This window comes from Anser anser, assembly GCF_964211835.1.
Source record: "Anser anser genome assembly, chromosome: 2".
Taxonomy (NCBI): Eukaryota; Metazoa; Chordata; class Aves; order Anseriformes; family Anatidae; genus Anser; species Anser anser.
The window spans coordinates 21,776,658-21,801,959 of record NC_139721.1 but is presented as its reverse complement, the minus strand read 5'-3'; the positions used below and the strand labels follow the sequence as shown (position 1 = coordinate 21,801,959).

The following is a 25,302-nucleotide window of genomic DNA, read 5'->3' as shown; positions in this document are numbered from 1 at the left end:
TGTCTCATATCTTAATGTTCTAATGACTTCACTGGAAAGTCACTTAAATCGGTGAGCAAGGCAGGGATCCTCCTGTGAATTTCCAAAGGAATCCTCCCAGAAAGATTAAGAAATTGATAGCTATGCAAATATATATAGAACTTCTGATTCTCTACTTGCTTTTCTTTATTAAATGAAGGATGTTCCCCGTGAGACTTACAGCTTTTTAATGAACAATCTAGGAAAATGAGACATTCATGAAGAAACAGTATATATTTCATGCAAGGTGCTCTAAAATCTGTCACTTTGTTAAATTTAAATAGGGATGTTTTCACATTAGTCTCCACAGAATGATAAAACAGTCACTTATCAACAGTTTACCACCCAGCACTTGGTAAGATTCATTTGATCTCAATCTAAATGAAAGATGTAACTATCATCATATCAGGAACACAGTTCAAACCCACACATTGTTCATTCATTTGTGATCAGATGGGAACTGGTTTCTGTGAGCTCATAATGAATGATTTGTGAAACCTTTTATCACCATAGCTTGTCATTCCTCTGATTTTTAAAAGGTTGGCAGTGAAGTTGGCTTTGGAGATGGTTTCCAAGCACAAAAAAAAAAAATAAAAGGGGTGGAGAAGGGGGAGAAAAGAAAACCCCCACAAGACAACTTTGGAAAAAAGCCAGAATTTTCTTGGAAGTTTCCTTGATGAGGGAGTAGGAGTGAGATAGAGCAATATCCTTGATTTTGGCAGCAAACCTTTCTTCTGGCAACTTCATTAAACAGCTATTACCACTTTATGACTTATCAGCAAAGAGTTGGCATTTCTGAGTGTGACTGATGGTCCTCCCTCTGCTAACAAAATTAGAAACATCAATAATTCTTAGATTAATTGCTCAGAAAATTTCCAAGAGGCAAACATTTCCTTATTTTTAGACCCTTGTTTTCTGCTGTAGTCAAAGCAGTAGAGGCCAAAGTTCAGCTACATGCACTTCACTTGAAGGATGGGATCCCTTTACTCTGAGATTTATATGTGCACAGAAACTTGTGCATCAATGGGTGGAGGGCGTACCATGGTGATCCCCCTATTCCCAGTCCCTGACTAAATTCCGACTTATCTTACACAGTCCTGGAAGCAGTCTTCTTGCTCACATATCTAAATTTCCTTCCAAAGGAGCATGGGACATGGGTATGTTAGGGCCTCCGACGAGGACTAACAGGGACAAGGGATGTGAGTAGTTGGAAGAGGATCTGTTCCCCGTTGATGCTGGCTCAGCCATAATGAAGTTTAACATGTGGGTACAGAGTGGTAAAAAGCCTATATTGGCCAAGAGGTGAGGATTCATGCTGGCAGTGACCTGCTCTGATGGAGTACTGGCACAACAGTTGTAGCCACCTCAAGCACAAAGCTGAAAGCTGGGGAGCTGCTGTGAAATAATGCAAGTCTCCATGCTTCTCCCTTATTGTTCATGCAGGGGAAAAAAAAGGTCTTTCCAAACAAGTTTCATGTACTCTTCTATGGTCACTGCTTAGACTTGCATTTGGAAATCCAACAGTGGGTCTGATTTCTGGCTGGAAGCCTGTTCGGCACTCCTGGAAGTAATCATCACATTTGGAGATGGGTAATAGTAAAGGGGTTAACCTCAGTGGAACAGCAATAAGCAGGTAGCATCTGAAAAGCAGCAGATTAGCAAAAGTATGGTACATTGCAGAAGACCACAAGCTGTGTCACACCTGAGGGCATGGTTTGAATTAGATACTTCAAGCTTAAACATTTTACATAGGTCTTGTCCTAAGGATCAGGACAGCAAGGCCAGAATTAGACTGGATATTTTACAAAAGAACATTGTCCCAGTCACGATTATATGTCTCTGTAGTTCTCAGTTGCCCACGTGAATTTGTTCTGACTTGCAGTCCTTATGTAGTCTCATCCTGGGGAGGGACTCTTTGTCAGGGAGTGGAGGGACAGGACAAGGGGAAATGCCTTTAAATTAAAAGAGGAGAGATTTAGATTAGATATAAGGAAGAGATTCTTTACAATGAGGGTGTGAGGCACTGGCACAGGGTGCCCAGAAAAGCTGTGAATGCCCCATCTCTGGAGGTGTTCAAGGCCAGATTAGATGAGGTTTTGAGGAACCAGATATAATGGGAGGTGTCTCTGCCTATGGCTGGGGGGTTGGAAAGAAAAGGTCCCTTCCAACCCAAAGCTTTCTATGATTCTATGATCTTCTTCATTGTAGTGGAGGCAGATGATACGCCAGAAGACAGGCACAATATATGGGGACAGATGTGTGTGGAACCCACCGATTTTTGAAGATTTTGGGGATTCTGGTAAGACCTGATTTCACTTAATTATTTCTTGGCACAAGTGACTTCAGCTGATGAACTGGGCAAGGCTGGAGGAGATTGGCAACCAAGTGGGAGACTGCAGGGAATATATATTTCAAGGTGTGACCTCATTCCACTACAGACTATACTTATTTAATGATTTCTCCATATATATTCCAACCTGTAACACTTGCAAGCACACATGAAAGGTGTGTTCTGCTTTTTTACTGGTACATAAATCAATCTAATAAAAACATTATCTCCCTTACAAATCTCTTATACTCTTAGACCTTCATGGTTAGGGCAGATATTTCCATGCACACTTATGTTCACTTGCCTAATTCTTGACTGGTTACAGTAAGGTATAGCAGGAAGAAATGAAGAAGGCAACTCCTGAAGAGGTCTAAATACAGACATCCCACAGCTAAGCAGATGCTCAGTTTTGCCAACATATTATCAACTAAAAGGTTCAAGTTACAACCCTGTGCACATATGCAGGGCAGTTTTTTCCTTTTAACCCAAGGCAGAAGGCCAGCAAGGCTGGGCTGCCTAAGCCAAGCGTGTAAAAATGACTTGAGGACATAACTCCAAATGCTCTCTGCACAAGGCAGCACATGAAGCCTTACACTGAGCAGAGCATGGGCGGTCCAGCTCCCGTTGGAATCACTGGCATGGACATCTGGTATTTTGCAGATTTCATCTAGAAGCCAGTTTTATTATTTGTTAAATAAATATCAGCACTTTTAAGCACAGGTTTAAATTGGGTCCAAATAAAAAAAGGATGCTCAGGAAAGATTAGGTAACTCAGGGTTATTATTACATTATTTATTCTTCAGAATATGAGTGAGAAACTTAAAGAAAGTAGCATCTGTATACAGTAACTGAACTGGAGAAAAGGTGAAAGAAGCTACATTTTGGAGAAAAAAATCCTACATTCCTACATTCAACAGGGTTCGATATCACAACATAGTAAGGATGATTCTGACTTTCATTTCTGAGCCATTCTCTACATAATATGATGAATTAACAACATGCTAATGATCAATGAGATAAAAGAATAATTATTTAATTTTGTATAACCTTACTCTATTATATATATACACACTACACACAAAACACAGACTGTTTTTTTTCCAATACTGTTGCCAAACTTCACACCCAAATTTAAGCAAAGCAAATAAGTGATGTAAAAAGGGTCAAAAATTTTATCACTGACCTCAACAATATGTTGTTTCCTAAATCAATGCAACAGATTAACTAAAACAACAAGAATTATTCTGTTGATTTTTCTTCTGCAGAAGTCTGTCTCAATGGATTACCACTCTTTTCTCCATTGAATGGCTGCTTGGGAAATCACTTTTTCATCTAGGAGTTCTTCATCTCTTATGTTTTCTAAAACCACTCATTTACAAAGCTAGCTGATAACAAAAGCAAAGTTAATTAATATTAGACTGAAAAGCATCTAGCATATCTTATTCGCAGCAGAAAATCAGGTTCCTTGATGAGATCATATTCCGGAAACACACTGAGACCCTACTTAAGGGTGCGTGGTAATCACCACAGAACAAGAATGTTTGGATGTACCTTCTTTCCAGGAACGATACACAGGTTGAACTGTCTGAAATAGGAAGCTCCCCAGATATTTCTGGATGCTCACAGACCCATACTTGAGTAAGTGGGTAAAGCTGAACTTACGGGATAGTAATGTGCAGAAGTCCTTTTGTACACTCACACATATACATGCTCAAGCTATTTCAGGAGAGCCATGGTGCAATGCAGGGGAGGTTCCATTGATTTGCAAACAAAGGCTCTCGCTGTGTTTGAGGAAGCGCTGAATAAAAGGCTCAGGGATGCACACCTTTAGAATCAGGTAAATTCCTCCTCTCCAAAGTGATCTTATTCACAAAGAGATCTCACTCTAGAATTTCTGCAACAATTTTCCAAGGCATGTCACAGAAATGAAGAATAAAGGAAAGCCAGATCTCACTGTATTAATATATGTGCTCTGATTGTATAAAAATAGATGCAAGCTAAAAGATATGAGAAGTGAAAGCACAGATCACACAAATTTTAACTTCTCCAGTTGTTTGACTTTGAAAATGCACCATTATACTTTAATATAATATACATATATGTATAAATATATACAGTATATATAAATATGTCTGTGTATAACAGTTTGTATAACATTGCATTCAATAATATAGAAAGCTGCATGCTCTGCCAGAAGAGGACAAAACAAGGGACCTCCTGTTAGGGTCTTTGTTTGCTGGATAGGTTAGAACAAGCCAGAGAAGGGAGCGGGCTGCAGGGGTGGGATGCCAAACAGAATGACAAGTGCTTTGAGGAGAGAACCGAATGGCTCCTCCATATCTAGCTACGATTTGACAGGATAGATCTGAATTCAGCCGTCAAAGCTGCTTTACACAGAACTGACTGCACCTTCACATGCCCTTGGAGCTGCAGGTCTGCCGAGCTGCTGCAGAGAGAGATGTGGTCAGGCATACGTGGAGTGCGAAGTAGATGCTGGAAGCTGGGCGCTTGCCTCTTCTATGACAGCAAATTAAAAATTAAGTAAAGGATTGCCTAAAAATGTTCTGCCCACTCAATGGACCCTTTCTTGGTTCCTTTCTTTCTCCAGGGATGTTACGTTTCTGGTCTATATAAGTAATATTATTTCTGTCCTATATTAATTCAGCCAAGTTTGGTAGCATGGCATTAATTTTTGGCAAAATTTTTTTAGGGTAAGTCTGTTGCAAAGTGCTATTCATGTAGAAAAAATCGGTTCCCAAGGCCCAGAGCTCATGCCCTCTGTGAGATGGGCTCACTGCCACTGGGGGAATGACACCTTCTCTGAAAAACAGGTGAACTGATAAAGTGCAGGAAAATGAGAGTTTTGGGTAGTGCACTGTAGGCATGAAATGAGAGGGGACACATTTAATTACATACTGCGTAGACAAAAGCAGCTTTTACAGCAAGAAAATGGGCTGCAACGTAGCAAAACGATTGTGTGGCCAAAAATAAACAGAAAAACATGACTTTCAGCCTTTGCATGGTGTGAGCAGCCTGCTCCCCGGGCAGCTGCTCCCTGCCCACCCAGAAGCAGCGATGCCGTGGGGATGCTGCAAGCACTGCATCGCAGAAGAGACTGTGAGAAGCTGCTGTGTGCTGACCACACCTCTCCCACTGTTGGATTTTCTACACATATTGATCCTGACCCAAACCTTCTACTTTAGCATCTCCGTTTCCATCTGGGGTTTCAGAGAGAATCCCATGCTGGATCTCCCTCCATTGGCTGCTCTCTAATTTTGAGGAAAAGGTGGGACTGTCCTTTGCCCTTTTTTACACAAGCTTTAAATCAGTACCAGTTACATAGAAGGGTTGGAAAAAAAATTTGGGTGCTCAGAAGGAAAGAAAAGAGCAGAGGGATTCAGCCCTATATTTGGGTTTCTCTATCCAGAGATATCTGATAAAGAGATCTTCTGTACTGTGACACACATGATAACTTTATCTAAATAAACAGGAATAGATGAAGAACAGCCTGTGTGAGACCAAGGAAACCACGTGCACTGCAGTCCTATCGCCTGAGCATTCTCCTGGGTAGTTCATGCCTCTTCACAGACCAGAGAAGAAGCTTTCTTGCAAGGTCCCATGTTTTAATAAATCCTAGACGTTTGTTGGCACAGGGTATGCTGAGAATGCACCATTGCTCACAGCACTGGGACAGCTCGCAGGAGCTCCTGCAGGCCTTGCTGGTGCTGTACAAATACACAGCGAGAGAGGCCTAACATCGCTTCTTTGGGGGAATCCAGAGGGTTTGAAGCTGGCAGTGGTAAGGACAAGTGTTGGAGGTTCTCAGACTATTTTCTAGTCTTCACCTGCATCTGACTACTGCTAATACCAGTCTAACGTTCAGTCTTCAGGATGCAAAGAAACTGGTTTCCTCACCCCTACTTAGATGTAGATGAAGTACCTGCATGCTTGCTGGCATACATTAACTGTCTCCTGCTATTTTTCTCTAGGAAAATGATAAACAATAATTTTTATTTTTTTACTTTTTTACTTTTTTATTTTTTTACTTTTTTACTTTAATTTTTTACTTTTTTACTTTATTTTTTTACTTTTTTTTTTTTTCTACTGAAGACTTTTCAAATGTCAGCTGTACTTTAGTGAATGGAATAAGGACATAATTAAACATCTGCTCTTTCACTCCTATTAATGACTGTAGAATAGCCAGAATATTCTGAAGGTTGTGGCCATGGTAACAGACACTAGCTTAGAAAAAAGGAAATATCTGCAGTTATAATTCAACATAAAGATTACTCATCTCCTTCCCAGAGCTGGAAGTTTGCAATCAGAGCCTCAATGAGGGCTCTGGTCCCTCTGCTATGATTTCTTCGTATGTATGTGACACATTTATTGCAAGAAACTACCATTTATAACGGCATGGTGTGGCTAAAGTATCAAATTCATTTTTATCTGAAGGAAGAAAAACCATTGTTTTTTGGGCAATGGATGGGAGCAATTGCTGATAAGTGCTTTTGTAGAAAATGACAAAGCACTGTGGTGAAAGTGGGCCTGATCTTCCCTAACTGTACTTGTCTGGGTTCCTTAGGTCGGTGAAGCAGTAGCTGGTTACACCAGAGTGAATCCCAGTGGCTGAAAGCACTGTTCCTGGAGGATCCTGAAGAACTGAGCCTGGAGATCTCCTTGGGTTGACCGAAGAAGAACTGACAGAAACTGATGAACCACCCCTGCCCTTAACAAACCTGTTCACTGCCCGGATAACTCTAGTGTCTCCTCTTACTCTCTCCTGCCTGGGGGCTGTGGGTCGAGTGCCTTGCATCTCCACCTGGCATCCCACTACGCACTGTTTCTACCTAACGTGTTTCTACCTAAGTGCAATATCTGCCATGGCTTATAAAGAGATTGCTCCTCTTTGAAAAGGACACACTGCGAAATGTCTAGAAGGGCTGAAAATAAGCAGACAAGGAAGGTGTGGGGGGCTAGTCCTGATGAACCCAGCTAAAAGAACCGACTTGTAATTTTGGATGCTTCCTGAAAACCTGGTCTGAGGCTCACAACTAGAACTGGGGTGAACCCCAGCTGCTGTAAGTAGGCAACAGCAGCTTTCTGTATGGGTAATAGCCAGAGACAGGATGGGAGTGCCTGAAAATGTTATATGTTTTGTGTGATTTGCCTTTGAGCTGCAGTGCGCTGTAAGCATTCATACAGCACAAATAGAACTAACATGTTTGGATTTAAGTCATATAGAAGTGATATGTATTTGCTCCCGTTGGGTTTCGTGATAACAAGATTCCACCATCAGCTAGCTATAGATGTTTTTAGTACATGTTTTGGAGCATCATACATTTAGGCCTTCGTAAAGGAAGACAACATAACCAACACAATAATTTATTTTTGACCTGATTGATTACAGCTCCCAATTAATGTTAAAATAAGACATTCAGAGCACATTGTGACTCTGGAATGTAAATATTACCTTTTAAAATATGAAGAAAATTAAATGTGAGGCAAAGTTCGGTGCAGCCTGCAAACTTTCCTAGCATGGCCAAGATCAATAAAGCTACTGCCACCAACATTACATGGACTTCATGCCTGTGGTTTTTAACAACGCCATCCTTGTAGCATGGCCAGATGAAGAATTTAATTCAGTTAAGTTACATAAGAAACTCCACCCCACTAGCAACACCAGGCAGCTTGATCATGAGTGAAAAGCAATGGCCCGTGAAGACGTGTGATGTTTTTGTGGGGGGACACTTGATGGCCTCTTTCACAGCTGCCCCGTGCACACACAGCCACCCCCTTCCTGATGGAGCCATTCCCATCCCACAGGCTGCCGAGATGGACAAGGCCAAAGGTTCCTTTGATGAGGTCTGAGCTGTCATCGGGCTTGAAGTTCTCAGCTCTTGAGGTTTCCTTATCAGCTGCAAAATCTCTCCCAGAACTGCTGCCATAGGAGGCCTGTGGATATTGAGCAATCCCTGGCCACCATCTGACCTTGTGCCATGCTTTACCTCAAAGCACATACAAAGGCCTTCAAGCCCAGGGAGGTGTCTGCCCACGACCACCATGTCACAGGCTGTGAGGCCCTGAAGTGTGTCCAGAGAAGGGCTACGAAGCTGGTGAAAGGCCTGGAGCACAAGTCCTGTGAGGAGAGGCTGAGGGAGCCGGGGTTGTCTAGTCTGGAGAGAAGGCTCAGGGGAGACCTCATTGCTCTCTATAGATACCTGAAAGGAAGGTGTGGGGAGCTGGGGGTTGGCCTCTTCTCACAGATAACTAGTGATAGGACTAGAGGGAATGGCCTAAAGTTGCGCCATGGGATGTTTAGGTTGGAAATGAGGAGACATTTCTTCTCAGAAAGAGCAGTCAGGCACTGGGACGGGTTGCCCAGGGAGGTGGTGGAGTCACCGTCCCTGGGGGTGTTCAAGGAAAGGTTGGACGTGGTGCTTAGGGACATGGTTTAGTGGGTGACATTGGTGGTGGGGGGATGGTTGGATCAGAGGATCTCGGAGGTTTTTTCCAACTTTGATGGTTGTATGATTCTGTGCTGTCTCCCTGCAGCTTCTGGTGCCACTTCTTGCTGCAGTGGCCCACAGAAATGAGCACCTCCTGCGCTGCCAGCACTCAAAGAGTACCCCAGTTTCCAAACCAGTTAGAGATCCAGGGCCCCAGGGCAGGGGGAGGCAGGCCTCCTGCTTCATACGGCCTTTCACGTGAGCTGCTGAGAGCGATGGCAAATGCTCGTGCCCAGAGGGAGGGGAGTTTTAGCACTGCTCTATTTCCTTCCCTGCAAGATTTGCTTTCAGAGGAGGAGGTCAGAGGAAGGGAGTAGCTACCTGAGGGAGGGCTTTCTTGTCTGCTCCTCCGAAGTGCTGGAAATCTAATGGAGTAGAGTGCTCCATGAAGCCTCACTTCACTGGAGCTTTTATCTTTCAAAATTAGGTTAGCAAATTTATTGCTACAGTAGCTTAATCTCAGAGTGCATTATCTGTACACATGATGGACTGAAATATGAACTAATTCTGTCAATAAAGTGACTGCTTGAATCTTGATTGCCAGATACAAGGAATTCAGTCTTTCCTTTGAGATGCTAAGTAGCTGCAGGCTGGTACAGTCCCCTCCCCATGCTTTTGGTTTAGATGCTTCCTACATACAATTTGTCTTGAGGAGAGGAGAGGAGAGGAGAGGAGAGGAGAGGAGAGGAGAGGAGAGGAGAGGAGAGGAGAGGAGAGGAGAGGAGAGGAGAGGAGAGGAGAGGAGAGGAGAGGAGAGGAGAGGAGAGGAGAGGAGAGGAGAGGAGAGGAGAGGAGAGGAGAGGAGAGGAGAGGAGAGGAGAGGAGAGGAGAGGAGAGGAGAGGAGAGGAGAGGAGAGGAGATCTGTCTCCAGGCTCCTGGCTGTGCACTGCAGCTCTGCACCAGCTGACACGGTGGTTTGGGGTCTGTAGCTCTTGAGGACATCTCTGACTAATACTGCAAGCTCTATGAGCACTGGGGACACAGCTCATGTTCAGCCATCCCTTACCCCAAAACACATACAAAGCTCTGCAATAGGACAACCTGTGTCCCATATCGTCTGGGCTCAGGTCATCATGGAGCTTTGGTGGTGGAAGGGGTCCTCCACTGGACGTGGACACTCAGAGCCCCTGGTGTTGCCTGCACAGAGCAAGGGGACTGGGCTGGGTCGGAGCATGTGCACAGATGCACACTAAGGTTTTTTTTCTCCGTTTGCTCAACATCCGGTGTCAAATTAAATTATATCATTTGTTGTTGTGGAGCTCCTTCAATTTAGCAAAAAGAGCTGGAAAACGCAGCTTCATGCCAAATTAAAGCCTTTTCTGCCTGATTGCTCTGTTCAGTGGGCAAATCCTCAAATCAATTGTTCTTCAGGCTGTACCAGGACAACTGCCCACCAAGAGAGTTAAACGAAGTCTGGAGTGTCATGGGAGTTTCTGGTCCTTGGTTTTAGATCAGCTTAGATTTAGGCACAAGGGGAAGGATTGTCAGCCATCCCTCCACAGGCAAAGGTGATAGCTTATTCTTTGGGTCAGAGTATGCTCTAATGTTAATAATAATAATAAAAAATATATCACTCAGGGAACAGCCTTAACTAAAGACTGAATTATTTTTTTCTGAAGTTTATTTTATTATTTTATTTTATTTTATTTTATTTTATTTTATTTTATTTTATTTTATTTTATTTTATTTATTTTTTTTAAGGGAGAATCATTCAGTTCTCATTTGAACAGCACATTCAGAACTTGGTGATAACATAGATAGATACCCGAAACCTGAACTGTTCAAAGGAAGGAGGGCAAGGACTAATTTCTCAGTCATCAAAAGGGCAGCCAAAGATTCAATAATCTCTCCTCTCTTATTTGAGCCTAAAAGAGATGGAGCTCTGTTCTCTGGTTTGCGGGTTGTCACCAAGTCCTCCAAAAGTCTCTAAAGCCTTTGGCACAAAGAAGAAAGGAAGACAGTCAGATCTTTGTGGGGAAGTGCAGGGAGATGTTGGGGGAGAATCTCGCAGTCTTAATTGAAGAACTAGCAGGAATGTTGTTTTAGGACTACAGGGTATTTATAGTCTCACCCATTTTGAATGTAAAGGGTACAAACATCAGTTTTGCTATTCCTCTGCAGGCCAAGATCTGAGCAACACAGGCCAGAGCACAAAAGAATTTTCACCCCATTCCAAATTCCTATAAAAAAATGCACTAAGCCTGAATAATGAGTTTAGTCATTTGAATCATGAATTTGGCTTTATAAGCCGCTGGGAGACTGAAGCAGAGCAAAACATGTCTGCTAACACCCTGACTTGAGCACCACAATTGGCAAGTCCTGCTGAAGAGAGATCTCAGACCGAAGTTGTAGAAATGTGAGAGGTTAGAACTGAAGTTTCTTGGCAGAACGGACCTTATATGGAAGCCTCACAGAAAGTCCTCCGCACCGGCTCGCAAACCAGCACATAAGCTCACATTTCTAATAGATATATGTATATACATAGAGGTTAATTCAAAACCACTTAGGCAAAATCAAAGTAAATCGTCCCCTGCTGGGGGATGTGCCAGACAGAATCTGACAGATGTTTCCTCTTTAAGGGTAATGGGTTGAATTGAAAGGGGAAATCTCAGGTGGAAGATGGTTACAATAGAGCTCTTCAAAGAGGAGTCTCCCGATGGATCTTATTGAGCATTTTTGTTAATAACCATGGCGCATAATCTCAGAGCAGTGCCTTTGCTGATGACACCAAGGCAGGAGGCACCATTAGCTGGAGAGACAGGCTATCACTGAAGAAAAATGGGGTAATTTTAGCACTGGAATAGTGCAAATTAGAAAGCGCAATTTCTGAGGGACCACCAGGAAGAATTCATGCTTTTAACTAGAAATGATGTAATGGGAGGAAGACCTGAGGTTCTTACACAGCCAGCAGGGAACTATAAAGCACCAGCGTGATCAGACCCGAAGGAGGCAAATGCCACTTCCTAATGAACCTGCTGAGATCGATCTGGCGAGCCCGGGGAGTGGAAGCATCACTGCCATTAATGAAAACACAGCAGGTCGTACAAGGGTTTGGTGATACGAGGACTCACCTGGACCTCTGTAGTGCATGGACGGGGGATTGCCACGTCCAGGAAAGGGAGCCAGACCCACGGGGGATGAGAGAAGGGCTGCTAGGCTAAATAAGGGAATGGAAAGCCTGCACTCTCCGAGGAGACCAGAAGCATTCGGCTGTTTAGCCTAGCTAAAGAAAGGCCAAGAGGGGATATGGTTGTAATCTATAAATACATCAGAGGGGGTAAATACTAAGGAAGGAGAAAAGCTATTTAAACTGAAGGACAATGCTGGCACAGGAACAAATGGGTATAAACTAGCCATGAATAAAGTTTGGCTGGGAATGAGAAGCAAATCTCTAACCACTGGAGCAGCGAAGTCTGTGGAACAGCCTTCTCCTAAGATCACAAGACAAAAGGCCTAGCTCGTGTGAAAACAGAGCCTGAAAAATGCATGATTTGGGCTTACATGGCATCACTACCTGCACCAGGCTGGATGCCTCAGGATGTCCCCTCCTGACTGTCCTCCTCCGGAAGAGAAATGATATCTTAAAAAATGAGTGCACTTCTCAAGGCAGGGAGCACAAAGGATGGCCAAGAGAAGATCCAAAGGCAGAAATGTAGAGCAAGGTGTTTCCAATACCTCCGCCTGCCCCTGCAGTGTGCGATCTCCCCCACAGCACATCAGTAACGTGGTGCAGCAGGAACGTGAGCGTGTGGCTGTGCCAGCAGGTAACTGAGAGCCAGGGTGCAGCAGATAGGTCAAGAGGAGCTGTGTCAATTCAGCATTAGGGAGTGTTAGAAGCAGTAATACAGTTATCACAATAAATTAATTGAAATTACAGTCTAGAAGTAGCCTCAATAAAACTCGCAGCTAGCTGGGCTTAACCTTGGGGTCAAGAGGCTGTACAGAATGTGCTGTCCAAATCTGTGAAATAATAAGCTTTTGGTTTTCTTGGAAAGTGAACCACGTGTCCAGTTTCTATTCAGTATTGATGGGGCAGATGGCAACTGTATTTTTTAAAGACAGTTCAGGTTTTCTACAAAACTTTTCTTCCTTAACGTGATCCCTTCCTCTCCTACAGGCAACACAATAACACAGAGCTTTTTCATCTGAAGATCTCTGACCGCGCTACAAGGACTGTGGCACCTGCATTTCAGCGTTGACTGAAGCGATGCACAGGAAAGGATTTTCTACAGCACCTGTGTGGCTTTTTGTATCAGCTGGTCCTGTGCTCCTGGACCACTTGGGGTCAGTTTTTGAAGATCCCGAGGGGGTAATCGGTTCCTGGGGCTGGACCCACAGGGACAATCAAGGGGACCAGGCACAGGATGCCTGGTGCTTAGGCACTGCATGAGGTGCAGTACCAGGGCTTGGAGGCTCTTGACACTTACAACTCCTGATGGCCATCCTTCTGTTCCAGGGCATGCCCAGGGCTCTCCTGGTTGTCACCTTGTCCCACACTCCCCACCTCACCCCACCACGAGAGGTGTGGAGGACCCCCTCTGCCATCACCTGGCCTCATGGGGCTGCTCGTCTTGCACAGCCACGTTTTGCTCAGCTGCATGCTCCTGCATCTCTGCTCTGCCCCAGCACCACAGCCCATGCTCCTGGGCCTCCCTTCTTTGCAACCCCCTATTGCTCCACAGGACAAAAATGCCCCTCAGCTATTCATGGCTGGAAACTACTTTCTAGGTAGTCATAGTAATTAAACAGCAATTAGCAGCATGACAAGGACGTCAGCAAAATGACATGCCATTCACACTTCGATGTGTCTTCTCTCGATGTTTCAAGTTATTATAAATGACAGATTTAGGGAGCGCTGCCACTGCAGTAAGTAACGCCGGTCCTTGGGGTGCTGCAGGGTACAGGAGGTGTTCCACTCTGCTTTTTAGCTACACGGTGCTTATGTGCAAAAAGACAAGAAGTTAACCCGCATGCAATTTGTCAGCTGTCTGCCCAACAGGGAAGAACAGAGCTGGAGGATGCAATCTTGGACTGGATATTCTCTTTTCCTCCCCATGAAACTGTCTGCCCAAGCCGACAATAAATAAAAGCAGTAAGCAATAAAGCACAAAACAGTGGTGAATGACACCTAAGTACTTCGGTTTGTAAGATGAACACTGGCCCTGCATGTGCTGCGTGGGGCTGCAGAGGGAGAGGACCTCTGCTGTGCTCTGCTATCTGCAGGGCAAGGGAAACCAGGCGGAGAGGAGACAGGCAGATCAACAGCCCGTCGTCCGAACTCACTGCCTGCATTTTGGCTACCTCACCAGTTTCCTCAGGGCAGGAAAAATTATCTGAGAATAGATACCACAATACCTAACAAATTAATCTGACACCAGTTTCTCTCAGGGGACGCGTAAGGTCGTTAAGCACTGTTCCCATCAGAAGCCCCAAACCTGATTAGTTTACGTAACTGCATTAGATGGAGAAGGTGCACGTTGCTGCCAGTTGCTTAGTGGGAGCGTAGCGTAGATCTTCCTTTTGCCCACTTACAATTAAAGTGATCTTCTTCGTATATTAGATTCGGTGGCTCATAATGAAATACAACAAAGATTCCTGGAGTAAATCGCATTTTTCTCAATATGGTTAGACAATTTTATGGAGTCTTTTATTGATTGGAGGAGGAGCAGTTTCAGAAATAATGTGCTTAAACGGATGTGAGAAAGCATCCAGCTAGCATCAGTCCTGCAGGTGAAGGCACAGCCCACAGCAGCCAACTCCCGTCGGTGCCAGGAGCTTGAAGGCAGCAGTTCTGAACTGGTGGAGGGGGGATTTCGGACACGACTTGGGGGAAATGCCTGTCACCATATTGTCTGCATGGACAAATTTAGCACACCGTGAAACCTTGATCAAAATTACCCACCAGCACATTCAGATGAGCGGCTTTGATCAGTAAGGAGTAGTGAGTGGGGATGTGGGCAACACTGATCCTCTAGCGGGAAGATCGAGGCAGAAGGCAAAAGATGACACAGAGCAATGAACGCAAACACTGCCGAAGCACACAGACAGTTGAATAGGCATTTATTAGCAGATGAAACGACTGTGCTTTGAAACAGGAGCACATTCTGGTTAAGAAATGAACAAAGTCGAGGAACTGTACATTAGAGCCAGATGCTTAGTGGAACTAGAAATTTAAGGAAGTTTTTGCTTTTTTTTTTTGCTTTTTTTTTTTGCCTTTTTATTTTTTTCTGATGACGCCTGGAAGAAAAGCTTGTTTTCAGTTTTATTTCAGAAAGAAATGTTTCCTATTGTTGAGCTGTCGTTCAGAAAGACATTTCAGCTTTACTAGAGAGGGCAGCTGTGTAGCTGTGCGTGCCCGGCGGGCCGCGCTGGGCACATCTTTAATTACACCTACCCTTCCGCGAGTTCACTGGGAGACAACTGCTCAAGGCTAATAAGGATTAAAAAATACTCAGTCGCTCTGAAAAATGCCTTAATGCTAGTCTTCCTAAATCCCCCGTATTATTTGGGGCAATATGAGCACAACAATTTCTGTTTGGAAGTGAAAGGGGAAAACTTTGCAGTTTCATGCGGGCATGCTCACGTTTTGGGGTCCTGCTTTGCGAAATGGCACAGTTCAAAATACAGCCCAGCCAGTGTCTGGCTTTGATGTAAAGCTGTAAATCATATCAAAGGGTACTGTGTGACAGCTCCCATGAAAGGGCCTGCCAAGACATCACAGTCATGGTCCTGTGTGCCTGGTCGGGACTTGCCTGAGGTTACAAGTGGGTCGGTGGAGGGGTTTGGATGAGGACCCCAGCCTGAAAAGTCCCGGCACAACAGACTGTGCCTGCTATCGGGTGGCACAGCCCACCTCACGATGCTCCAAGGCCAGAAATGTGACTGCAGGATACAAAAACATCACATCACTGGGAGAAAACACCACCCAGCCATTGTCTTTGCTTTCTGCCTCTTCCAACACTCAGGTTTTATGACAAGAGCACCCAGACATCTCTTCCCTCTTGCAGGGCAAGATACAAAATGCTTCAAAGCGCTGCAGGATGGAGGTGGTGCTGGGGGCAACTCTGGGAGCTGCAGGGCCGTTAAACAGCACGCAGGGCTCACTGCAGGCAAGGTGGGTTTAAACCCCAGATACTAGGCACAATACAGCATTGGAAAAGTGGGTCGTGCTGATTTCTGAGAGGGTTAATACAGATGATAACGATTTACTCATTCTGGAGGAACTGGAGAGCAGAAGGGGTGTAGTACGGGGTATCCACTTCTGCAATTTTCCCATCTTTAAAATAAATGCATTGTGAATTAAGTTGCTTTAAAACTGAACCAGGCGGGATGCTAAAACCGACTGCTCTGTGTGACAGGCTCTAGCTGCCAGCCTGGGGGTCGTGCCCCTGCGGGCTGGGCTCCTGCTGGTAGCAGCCGGAGGTCCCAGCTCCCCCAGCACCAGGTTTCAGGAAAGCTGCATTTCTATTTTTAAGGGTTTTTCCAAGAATTTCCACCTCGTTACACATGATGGCATACACCACATCACCTGCAATTACAAAGCAAATGCATCTGGGAGCATTCCCCAACACAGGGGCTGACTGACAGGGAAATCCCTCTTCCTTGCTGCTGAACATCCTCACCTTCCTCAATGCCAGGACCTGGGGGAAGCAAGCTATTACCTCTTGGGAGAGGGGTGTTGGAAGGGGATTAGGAACCAGGCTCCAAATCATGTGGGACGTGCTCTGCCAGCACCTCGGGCTCTGTGCTGGGCTTGCTGGGGCTCTGAGGGGTGAGCCCTTGGTGGGCTCAGCCTTTGCCAGCACTGAGCATGGAAGGCTTGGGTGATTCATCCCCCAAACCACAGAGACAGCCGAGGTGTGCCCAGCCCCCCGAATTTAGCAGCAGCACCTGTCCAAGCAGCGGGTGACTGCTCTGGGCACGGCCACCCCGGTGCCTGCTGACTCCAGGGCAGCTCCTGGAGCTTGCCCCGAGGAGCGCTGCTGAGGGCTGTCATGAAAAGGCTTACGGCTGAGAAGACACGATTGCTTTAGGTTCTGGGAATCGCCACCTGCCCCGCGGTGTCCCGCCAACATCCCTCTGCAGCCTGGCATTTGCTCGTGCAGACACACGAGAGCCTGCAGCTGTCCGGCCCCGGCCGCAGGTCCCCTCCTCTCCCAGCCCCAGCCATTCCTCTGGTTAAAAAATTGTTATTTCGGGAACGAAATGAATAATGGGAGCAGCACTGGAAAAGCACGGGGAATTCAGCAAACAAAAGAAAAGCTGCTATTTTAGAAAAGGCCTTGAAGTGGTAACCGTGATTTGGTTTAACCCCTTCTCTACCACCCTGCACTGAGTGCCTTCCTTGAGCATGGATGGAGCTGAGCGCAGGGAAAGGATTTTCCTGTGGGTTCCCAGCGTGGGAGCAAGGCCACAGTGAGCTCATAGCTAAGGCGCAGTGAAATATCAGCAAAAATACACTTTTTGATCAAACACTGAATTAAGTGAGGTGGAAGTTTCTGCAAGGGTCACAGTCTTTAATGGGAAGAGAGCGCAAATCAAGCAAGCAGCCACCCTACCAGCTCCTCTGTCAGCTTTTTGCCCCATTAAAAAAAATGTGTTTTTCTAATTGGGGCATCACAAGCATTATGTGCACAGAGTGACTGGGAGCTGTACCCCAGCACGGCAGTGGTGTTGGGCGGAGGAAGGCCAGCATTGCTGCGAGGAAGGGAACTGCATCGGCCAGGGCTGCAGGTCTAGCTGAGCTTTTGCCACCGCAGACCTAGACAACTAAATTCACCGAGGCCCCTGCAGGGCTGGTGCGAGGCGTGGTGTGCCGCTGTGTCACCAGCTCTGCTTTATCCTTGCCATGGGTGTGAGTGCACATATGCAAGGTCTCTTGGCAGCCCTGGTGGGGGCGAGACACAGGTGACAGCCACGCTGCTGTCCAAGAGAAAAAAGGGCCAGCCGCCCTCCTGCGCGAGCTAAAGCCGAGCAGAGCAGCAGCAAAATGGGAAACGGGTGAGTGCGGTGGAGCTGCTGTCGTGGTGCTGCTGGAGGAAGGGTAGCTCGGGTCTGAGCTCCTGCTTTCAGCTCCTCATTTCTGAATTCTCAAAGAAGAGTTAAATTCGTTTTGGGAAGAAAACTCTGAACGCATGAAAAACCTGCTCCCTAAATCTCCCATTCCAGGGGAAGTAGGAGAAGATAGAAGATTGTTTTGTTCAGGAGATTGGTTCCTCTTTCTACCACCTCTGACATTCCTGAGTCCCAGGGCTTCTGCTTTCACACAGCTCTGCTTCTCTTCTCCTATTTTAGAGGTGGCGAGCAAGACCTCCTTTGCAGGAGTCCCTCAGCTCCTTCATCAAGCCTTTACAGCAGAGGTAACAGCATGCAGATGGGATTTCTGCAGCAGTGCCCGCGCTCCTGAATCACCAAGTGGTCCCACACAGGCTTCTGAACCGTGCGGGGTCTAACAGCACGTGCTGTCCAACGCTCCTTGCAGCTCAAGTTGGGGGTTTTGATCCAAGAAACCGTCCAACACAGCAAGGAAGAGCTGCAAATTCAGATCCCGTGGTCCATTTTAAGCAGTAAAATAAGAGAAAGTGAAGGGTCCTGCATGCCACGTCAAATCAGCAGCAGTGTTCAAGCAAGAGGAGACCGCGGTTAGACTGGAAGATGCATCCTTGGTGCTGCAAGTCTGCACTCTTCTTGTTCATGTGAGCCCATGAAGCAACTCTACAGAAATGCAGGCTGTCCCTCAGATGAGGCTGCTTTAGTAGGGTCAGAGCGATTCTATATGAAAAACCCCACACAAGATAAACAGCCCTGAATAGGACATTGACAGGCAGGTCCAGAGGACAACAGACAGTGTTTCTGCCGAGATATAATTGCTCTAATTGGACCTGGGCTGGCTAAAATGGTGAAGTTAAAGAGGGCTGTGCAATCAGGCTGCCATTCTGCACAAAAGAATAGTGTTGTGATAGGAAGCATGCAGCAGTCGGGGAAATAATCAGCAGCTTTGTGCTCGCTTCCCCCTGGCATCTGGGCTTTGCCGCAAGGAGCATTTGCGCAGCAGGAGCAGAGCTCTCTGATCGAGATACAAGTGCTCAGGGCGGGATGGCTGCAGCCTCCCCGGGTGCCACCCAGCTGAAATTGGGCACTTCAGATGAGCTGCATCCCTTGTGCTTTGGTAATTTTGGGCCGTCGGCGAGGAGAGGAGCTGGCCATGATGCTCGTCTGCTTTCCCCTGCCCCTCCTGCCGCAGGGCAGTCCAGGAAGAGCAAATTTGCCTTATTTCATCCTTCCTAACAAAATTGCCTTCCCAGGTCGTCTGTGCTGATGCTGTGATGCTGATGCTTCGCACCCAAAATGCAAGCGATGGGGCAACGCCTTCCCCCGCAGCACGGCCGGGTGGGTTGGGTGCAGAAGGTGGCCCTTGGGATGAGAAAAGAGAGCACGGGGTCCGTCTCTTAGCAGGACCCTGAAGGATGTATGGGGAGAGGGAAACACTAAATGTGCTTCACACTCAGCTTCTGCCTCCTCTCAGCTTTGCTTTGTGCATCACGAGCCCTGCTCCACACACTGCCTTGTCCAATGTCCCAGCAAGGTGGTGGGAAAAGCTTGCCAGGGATGGTGCTTTCCCATGGAGCGTGTGTTTCCAGGAAAATACGAAGGGATTTATCGGCATGAGCCCAACTACAAAGAGAGATTGTGCTTGTTTCCAGCTAATATATCTATGATAAGCCAGAGATCACAATCAGCATTATAAGAAAAGCTTAAGGATTGACATCAGTGAGATTTATGCAGCTAAAACTTTGTACAACGCTGCGAACAAGAACAGCAAAACACCTTGAATTAACGAAAGAAGAGAAAGAGAGCTAAGCCAAGCCCCAGTGGGAGGGAACATTGCTGAGAATTTCAGGCTTTGGGCAAATTCAAAACAGCATTTCAGCCCAAAGTGCGAGCTTCTTGGCTTTTCTGGGTGTAAAACAGATCCTTACATTATCTTCGTGTCATTTTGTGGCTGCAAGCAATGCGGCAACTATCAGCACAGCCAGACTGAAATTCAGCAGAACAGGATCTGAGCACTTCAGCTCTTAATGATTAGAAGTTTCTGTGGAAATGAATCTCACCAAAAAAAAAAAAAAAGAAAGAAAAAAAGAAGTTCGTTAGAAAGTCAACAGCGTGTTGAGGCTGCAGCATGGTCACAGAACGGAGAGGAACTTCACAACTCGGCGTCCACGTTTCCCACCTATAGGATTTCAACCTTTGGTGGAGCTGTAAAAAGGGCAGCTTCTTCTTCGCGGTGCTCCCTCTGGGAAATATCACATTCAGCAATTCCTGAATTACAGTTTCTAATTATATTTTCATACTGTAATGCTGTCTGAAATGCAAATTTGATGACAGAATAATTCGATCCATGTAAAATAATTACAAAATTACTGTTTCTCAAACCTCAGCTCATACTCCCTGCTATTTAAGAAGATAAATTTAACAGCAGCGAAAGTACAGCCAAAACATATTCTATTTTTCAAACTGTTATCTGACTGTAGCTGTCTGCGTAGACTTTGGCTCACCAGGGAAGGTTGTTTCTAAAAGATGGCTACCAACACATTCCAGAGCGAGGATTTCTGCGCTTGAGCTTGGAACCAGCAATGAGGTCAGCTTTTATTCTGCATTCAGTGTACCACACGCGTGGCATCTGGGTCTAATTGGAAAAGCAACTGTTGATTAAAATGCCAGCTCTCTGCTGCTGCTCAGCTATCATTTAAACCAGTTGTTGCTCAAGTTGATGCGGGACATTAAATTAGCACAACGTAATGGTTTTTAGCAGGGTGGAAACCAACTTCTGCAGCATGTAATTTAAGAGCCTGAAACTCAATACGGCTACATCAGTTCCCACTGTTTGACAATTCTCCCCATAGGGGGGATTTTATTCCCCCCCAAAACACCGCCTTGAGTAGCATCTGGGACCTTTAGGATGACAGCAGAAACCTCCTCGGTCTGAGAAATGCAAGAAGGAGTCAGCGTTCTGTGCTGCAAGTGTTTTTTTCTTTTTTTTTTTAGGTTTTATTATGCTCCTAGCCTAAATTTAGATTGTCATTGCCCATCAACTCAACCAGATCAAGGTAGACCACACTAAGGGCCTGAGCGTATTATTATTACTAGGCTGGAGGCATCAACAGCTTGAGTCTGTTTTTAATTTCCCCGGCTGCATCCAGTTGTGAGAGAAGTGACTCAAGGAGCTCTCGGTCCTGTTTCCAGGCAAGGTCTCCCCTAGGCGAAGTGCTCCAGCGCCGGGGCGGTTACGGGGCTGCTCACCCTTCCCTGCGGACAGGGTGCAAGAGCTGTTGGGGCTGATGGGAGCTGTGGGGGTCCCTCTGGTGTCCCCAGAAGAAGGTGCGGTGTCACCAAGCCCATGCATTTTTTTTTCTCTTTGTGTTGGGGGATTTCAAGCCCAAGTTTGCAGCCTGAGGCTGCAGCACCGGGCAGAAGAGGAGGGATGGGCAGCAGTCCCCTTCCTGCTCCTCGGCGGTGGGAAGGAGGCAGGAACCCAAAGGCTGCTTGGTCTTTTCTCATGGTGGGCAAAGGGACGGAGGGAGGCTTAGTGCTCTGCTTCCTTGGAAATCCACACACTATCACGGTAAAACCCAAGCGTTGGGTGAAAGAGTTTGGTACAGAGCTGACCAACGAAACAAGAGGACAAAATCACAAGAAAGAAGCGCGCGGACCCCGAACAACTCTCACTTCCCTTCCTGTGCCATCCCCATGCACTGCAGATTCCAGCACCTGCGAGCTGCCTCGCTGGCTGTCACGGCCACCCTGCCCCCGGGGCTCCGAGGGGATGGTGGGGTGCCCAGAGCCCCGCAGAGGGGACGGGGCCAGGCAGGACACATCCCCTCACACACCCACCCAGCACCACCGGGAACCTCCTGGTGACATGGGAGGCAATTCGTCATCCTTATGAAGGCTTGCTCCGCATTGCTAACGCGAGATACGCCAATTAAACTGGAGATGAGGGACCCATTTTTTAAATATTTCTAATGAATAGCTTTTCAGAGAATGCTGCCTTGATTATTTTTCCCCTTGTGGACATTTCTGGGGTGCCTGCAGGCTGGCAGGGGGCACAGACCATGACCACGGCGAAACAAGGGCAGCCCGGAGGGAAGGCAGGCATGGGATGCTGTCCCAGCGCCGCGATGCTGCGCGTGTGTTGTAAACCCTTGCTAGCTGCACCTACGAGGAGTGAGTGGGGATTTCTCATGCACAGATGCACTGGCATCAGGCAAAGGATTTAATAAACACAATTCAAAATATTTCCATCTCCAAAACGTTGATCATTCGGACACAAGAGTTACGTTGGAAAGAGCAGATAACGCCAAGTGAAATGGTTCAGGGGGTTCAGCTGCATTTATCCTTGTGGGTCTGCGAAGACTGCCAAACCCAGAGCACTAAGCCATAACTTTCCTTACAGAAGTGCCTTAAGTTTTAATCTCTGCCTTGGCTCCCTCTCTGAAACACTTACTTCTGCTGCACTTAGTAACATCAGGATAATTCTTACGCTTTATTTTTTTTTCCTTTTTTATCTTTTATTGCACCGTGTTTTAAATTGTTTGGCAGCTCCGTAGTCATTTCGGAGTGGCAGCTGCTTTAGCAAATCATTACCATTATCAATAAACCCTTTGAACTTTGGGAGGAAGGGAACAGGAGTATTTAATTAGAGAAGATAAGAACGGTCTAACGTACTTTTCCAGGAAATAACGCACACGATGCTTCGTCTGCAGCCTGTTCTCAGGGCGAACACATAGATGGTCACACGCAGACAAACTCCGTCTGCGGCACTAAACTTCAGCAACCCTGCAGTCTCCTCCAAAACAGCCTCCTCTGAGCCACTACAACGCAGACAGCCGAGCTCCCTGCTCTTTTTCTTTTTATAAAAAAACACCCAAATAGCGTTTCATTTTTCAATTGCCATGGTGCTGCTCAGGCTACGGCTCCTTTTTTTAGCTCTCCTAACCACCCTTCACCCCCAGCAGAATAAATACAGGCAGAAAAGCCGTGCATGCGAGAGAAAGGGTAAACGCCTAAGTTGCTCATCCTGGCATACTGCGGATGGTTTTTCAGGAAGCTCCCCATCCGTCCCTCTGCGGGCACCGGGGAGCCCAGAGCGTGCCCCCAGCCAGGACAGAAAGCACGAGCCGTGTCCAGCTGCCGGGGGCGAACAAAGCTGGTTCACGGCCGCCAACTCGGGGAGCTCGGCAGCGAGCTGCTCCCAGCAGCATCTGTCGCGGGCTTTCCGCTCCCTGCGCACGATGGGGACAAAACCGCCCGGATTGGGCAGCGTTAAGAAATACCCAAGTTCCAGCAGAGGTACAGGGCTGTGTAGATGCCCGGAGCAGCGACATACCTAGGCACGGTTTCTTTGAACCCCCGGATGGGTTAGCCTAGGACTGCTCGTGTTCATCTATATTCCTACGGTGTCAAACGAGAACAATATCATTTTATTCTGCTTTCACGGATCATTAATCCAAATTTAACTCCGCTCAGCAGTCTGCACGCAGAATTAAGCAACTGGAAGCTGCTTTGCATTTATCTGATAGCGCCGGGCTTGTTCATCAAGGCAAACTTCCAGCCAAAACAAACAAGTGAAAGAAACACCGGTCACGATAAACTGCTTTTTATCCCTTTTTTTTTTTTTTTTAAGGAAAAAAAAAAGAGGGGAGGGGGGGAAATACCTGAGGAGAACATAAAGCAAACGGTTACCTCACACTGCAGAAATGCAAGTTTTTAATAGTCCATGCTCTGGCAGCCCCTGAGAAACAGCAGCAGCGGCGGCGGCGGCGGCGGCGGGGATAAATCCAGCATCCACTAGGTTCTCACAAGGCTTTGGCTGCGCGGCCCAAACCACAGGCTCTGCCTCCAGCTGACGTCAAAGTGGCTGTCACATGGCCAGATGAAAGCCAAGAGAGCATTGGTTGTCGTGGCAACCCCAGCACTGCTCCGAAATTATTTCAATAGGTCATCTGTCACACGGGGCGCGCATCCCAACCAGCACGGGCGGCCCGAGCACCCGGGGCTCCCGCAGCTCGGCCGGACGGGGCTCGTCCCGGCACTGCACCGATGGTGAACGTGTCCCCGCTAGAAAATGCACCTCCCTCTTCCTCTTCCTCCCGCATCCCCACATGCAGCATTAAAAAAAAAGAAAAAAAAATAAAAGAAACCGCCAAACTTTTCTGCCTGGTGCACCCACGCGATGGGGCATCCGCATACGGGGCGCCTCGGCGATGCACGGCCAGCGGGATGTCCTGGGATGAGGACAAAGCAGCTCCCACCTCCACCTGACCCCAGGCACCTCCCCAACCTTCACCTAGCCCCCAGAATAACTGGAAAACGCTTTAAAGATATGTGGGCTGCCTGGAAGGATGGACGGACAGAATGAAATACGGTGCGCATCTCTCCGCCGCCTTGCCACTCGTACCTCTCCTTAAAGCGAAGGGGCACGGGGAGTGGTTGCAACACAGCAAGGCAGCCCCAGCTGCCTAAAAACCCTGCCTTAAAAAGAAAATATTCACGGTTCGCTGAAAAGCCTGTGACAGTTTAGCAGAACAAGGATAATGTGATGGATTTTTAAAAGCCCGGCATGTGCTACATGTGTTACATATAACCACATGTGTTAATCCACCACAGAGGGCTGAAGCTTCATGTCAACACCGACCAATAAAACCGTACCATAACAACACACAGATATATTTCTCCATTTAATGGCAATGTTTGTAAAACACAACAGAAAGTTTGGGATCTCAGTTTAGAAAGAGATCACTCAGGCACTGCATGGTGTGCTACTGCCAAACTGCTGCTCGGGCAGAAATGTGTGCACATGGGGGAGAATTTAAAGTCTTTAACTCTTTTAAAAGTCCTTTTCACAAAAGCAGATGCTATAACCTCTGCGTTTTACAAGGCGTTTTGTTAAGGCTGGGGGGAGGCTGGGCAGGGACCAGTACACCACCCAGGCACCCAGAGATGAAAGCAACAAAATTCATCCCTTGCAGGCCCCCAAATCCAGCTGAACGTGGCAGAAAAGTGGATATTCCCTGATTTAGCTTCACTTTTCCATGATAAAATCCCCAGTGCCAAATCTGTGTCTTTTGTCGTGTCAGCCAGCCAAGTGAGCACAAAGCAGTGAGACACTGGCACTGGTTAGAAAAATGCATAAAACTATATTTAAGGGCTGAAGCCCTCAGAGGAGCAAACGTGTCTCATCCACCTGGCACTGTGCTTCTCATCCTGGTGCAGGAGATGTGTCCGTCCTGCATCCAGGACCTTACCTCCCTCATCCTCAGCACGATGGACAGGCTGCTGGAGCATCAATGAGCACAGTAATATGTGCCGTGATCATAGCACACACTTTGCTATCTATAATCTATATCTGTATCTGTATCTATATCTGTATCTATCTAAAACACCCCGAG

The 25,302-nt window shown here is 46.7% G+C and overlaps 1 protein-coding gene across 2 annotated transcripts in view; it reads right to left on the bottom strand.

Annotated features, from left to right (window-relative positions):
* NCALD (neurocalcin delta) overlaps positions 1-24,229 on the bottom strand; it is a 54,157-nt gene extending 29,928 nt beyond the window's left edge. For both annotated transcript variants that reach the window (XR_014579030.1, XM_083822626.1), the window contains exon 1: positions 23,597-24,229. The gene's annotated coding sequence lies outside the window, so the exon portion shown is untranslated. The remainder of the gene's footprint in view (positions 1-23,596) is intronic.
* Between the last annotated feature and the right edge of the window lie 1,073 nt (positions 24,230-25,302).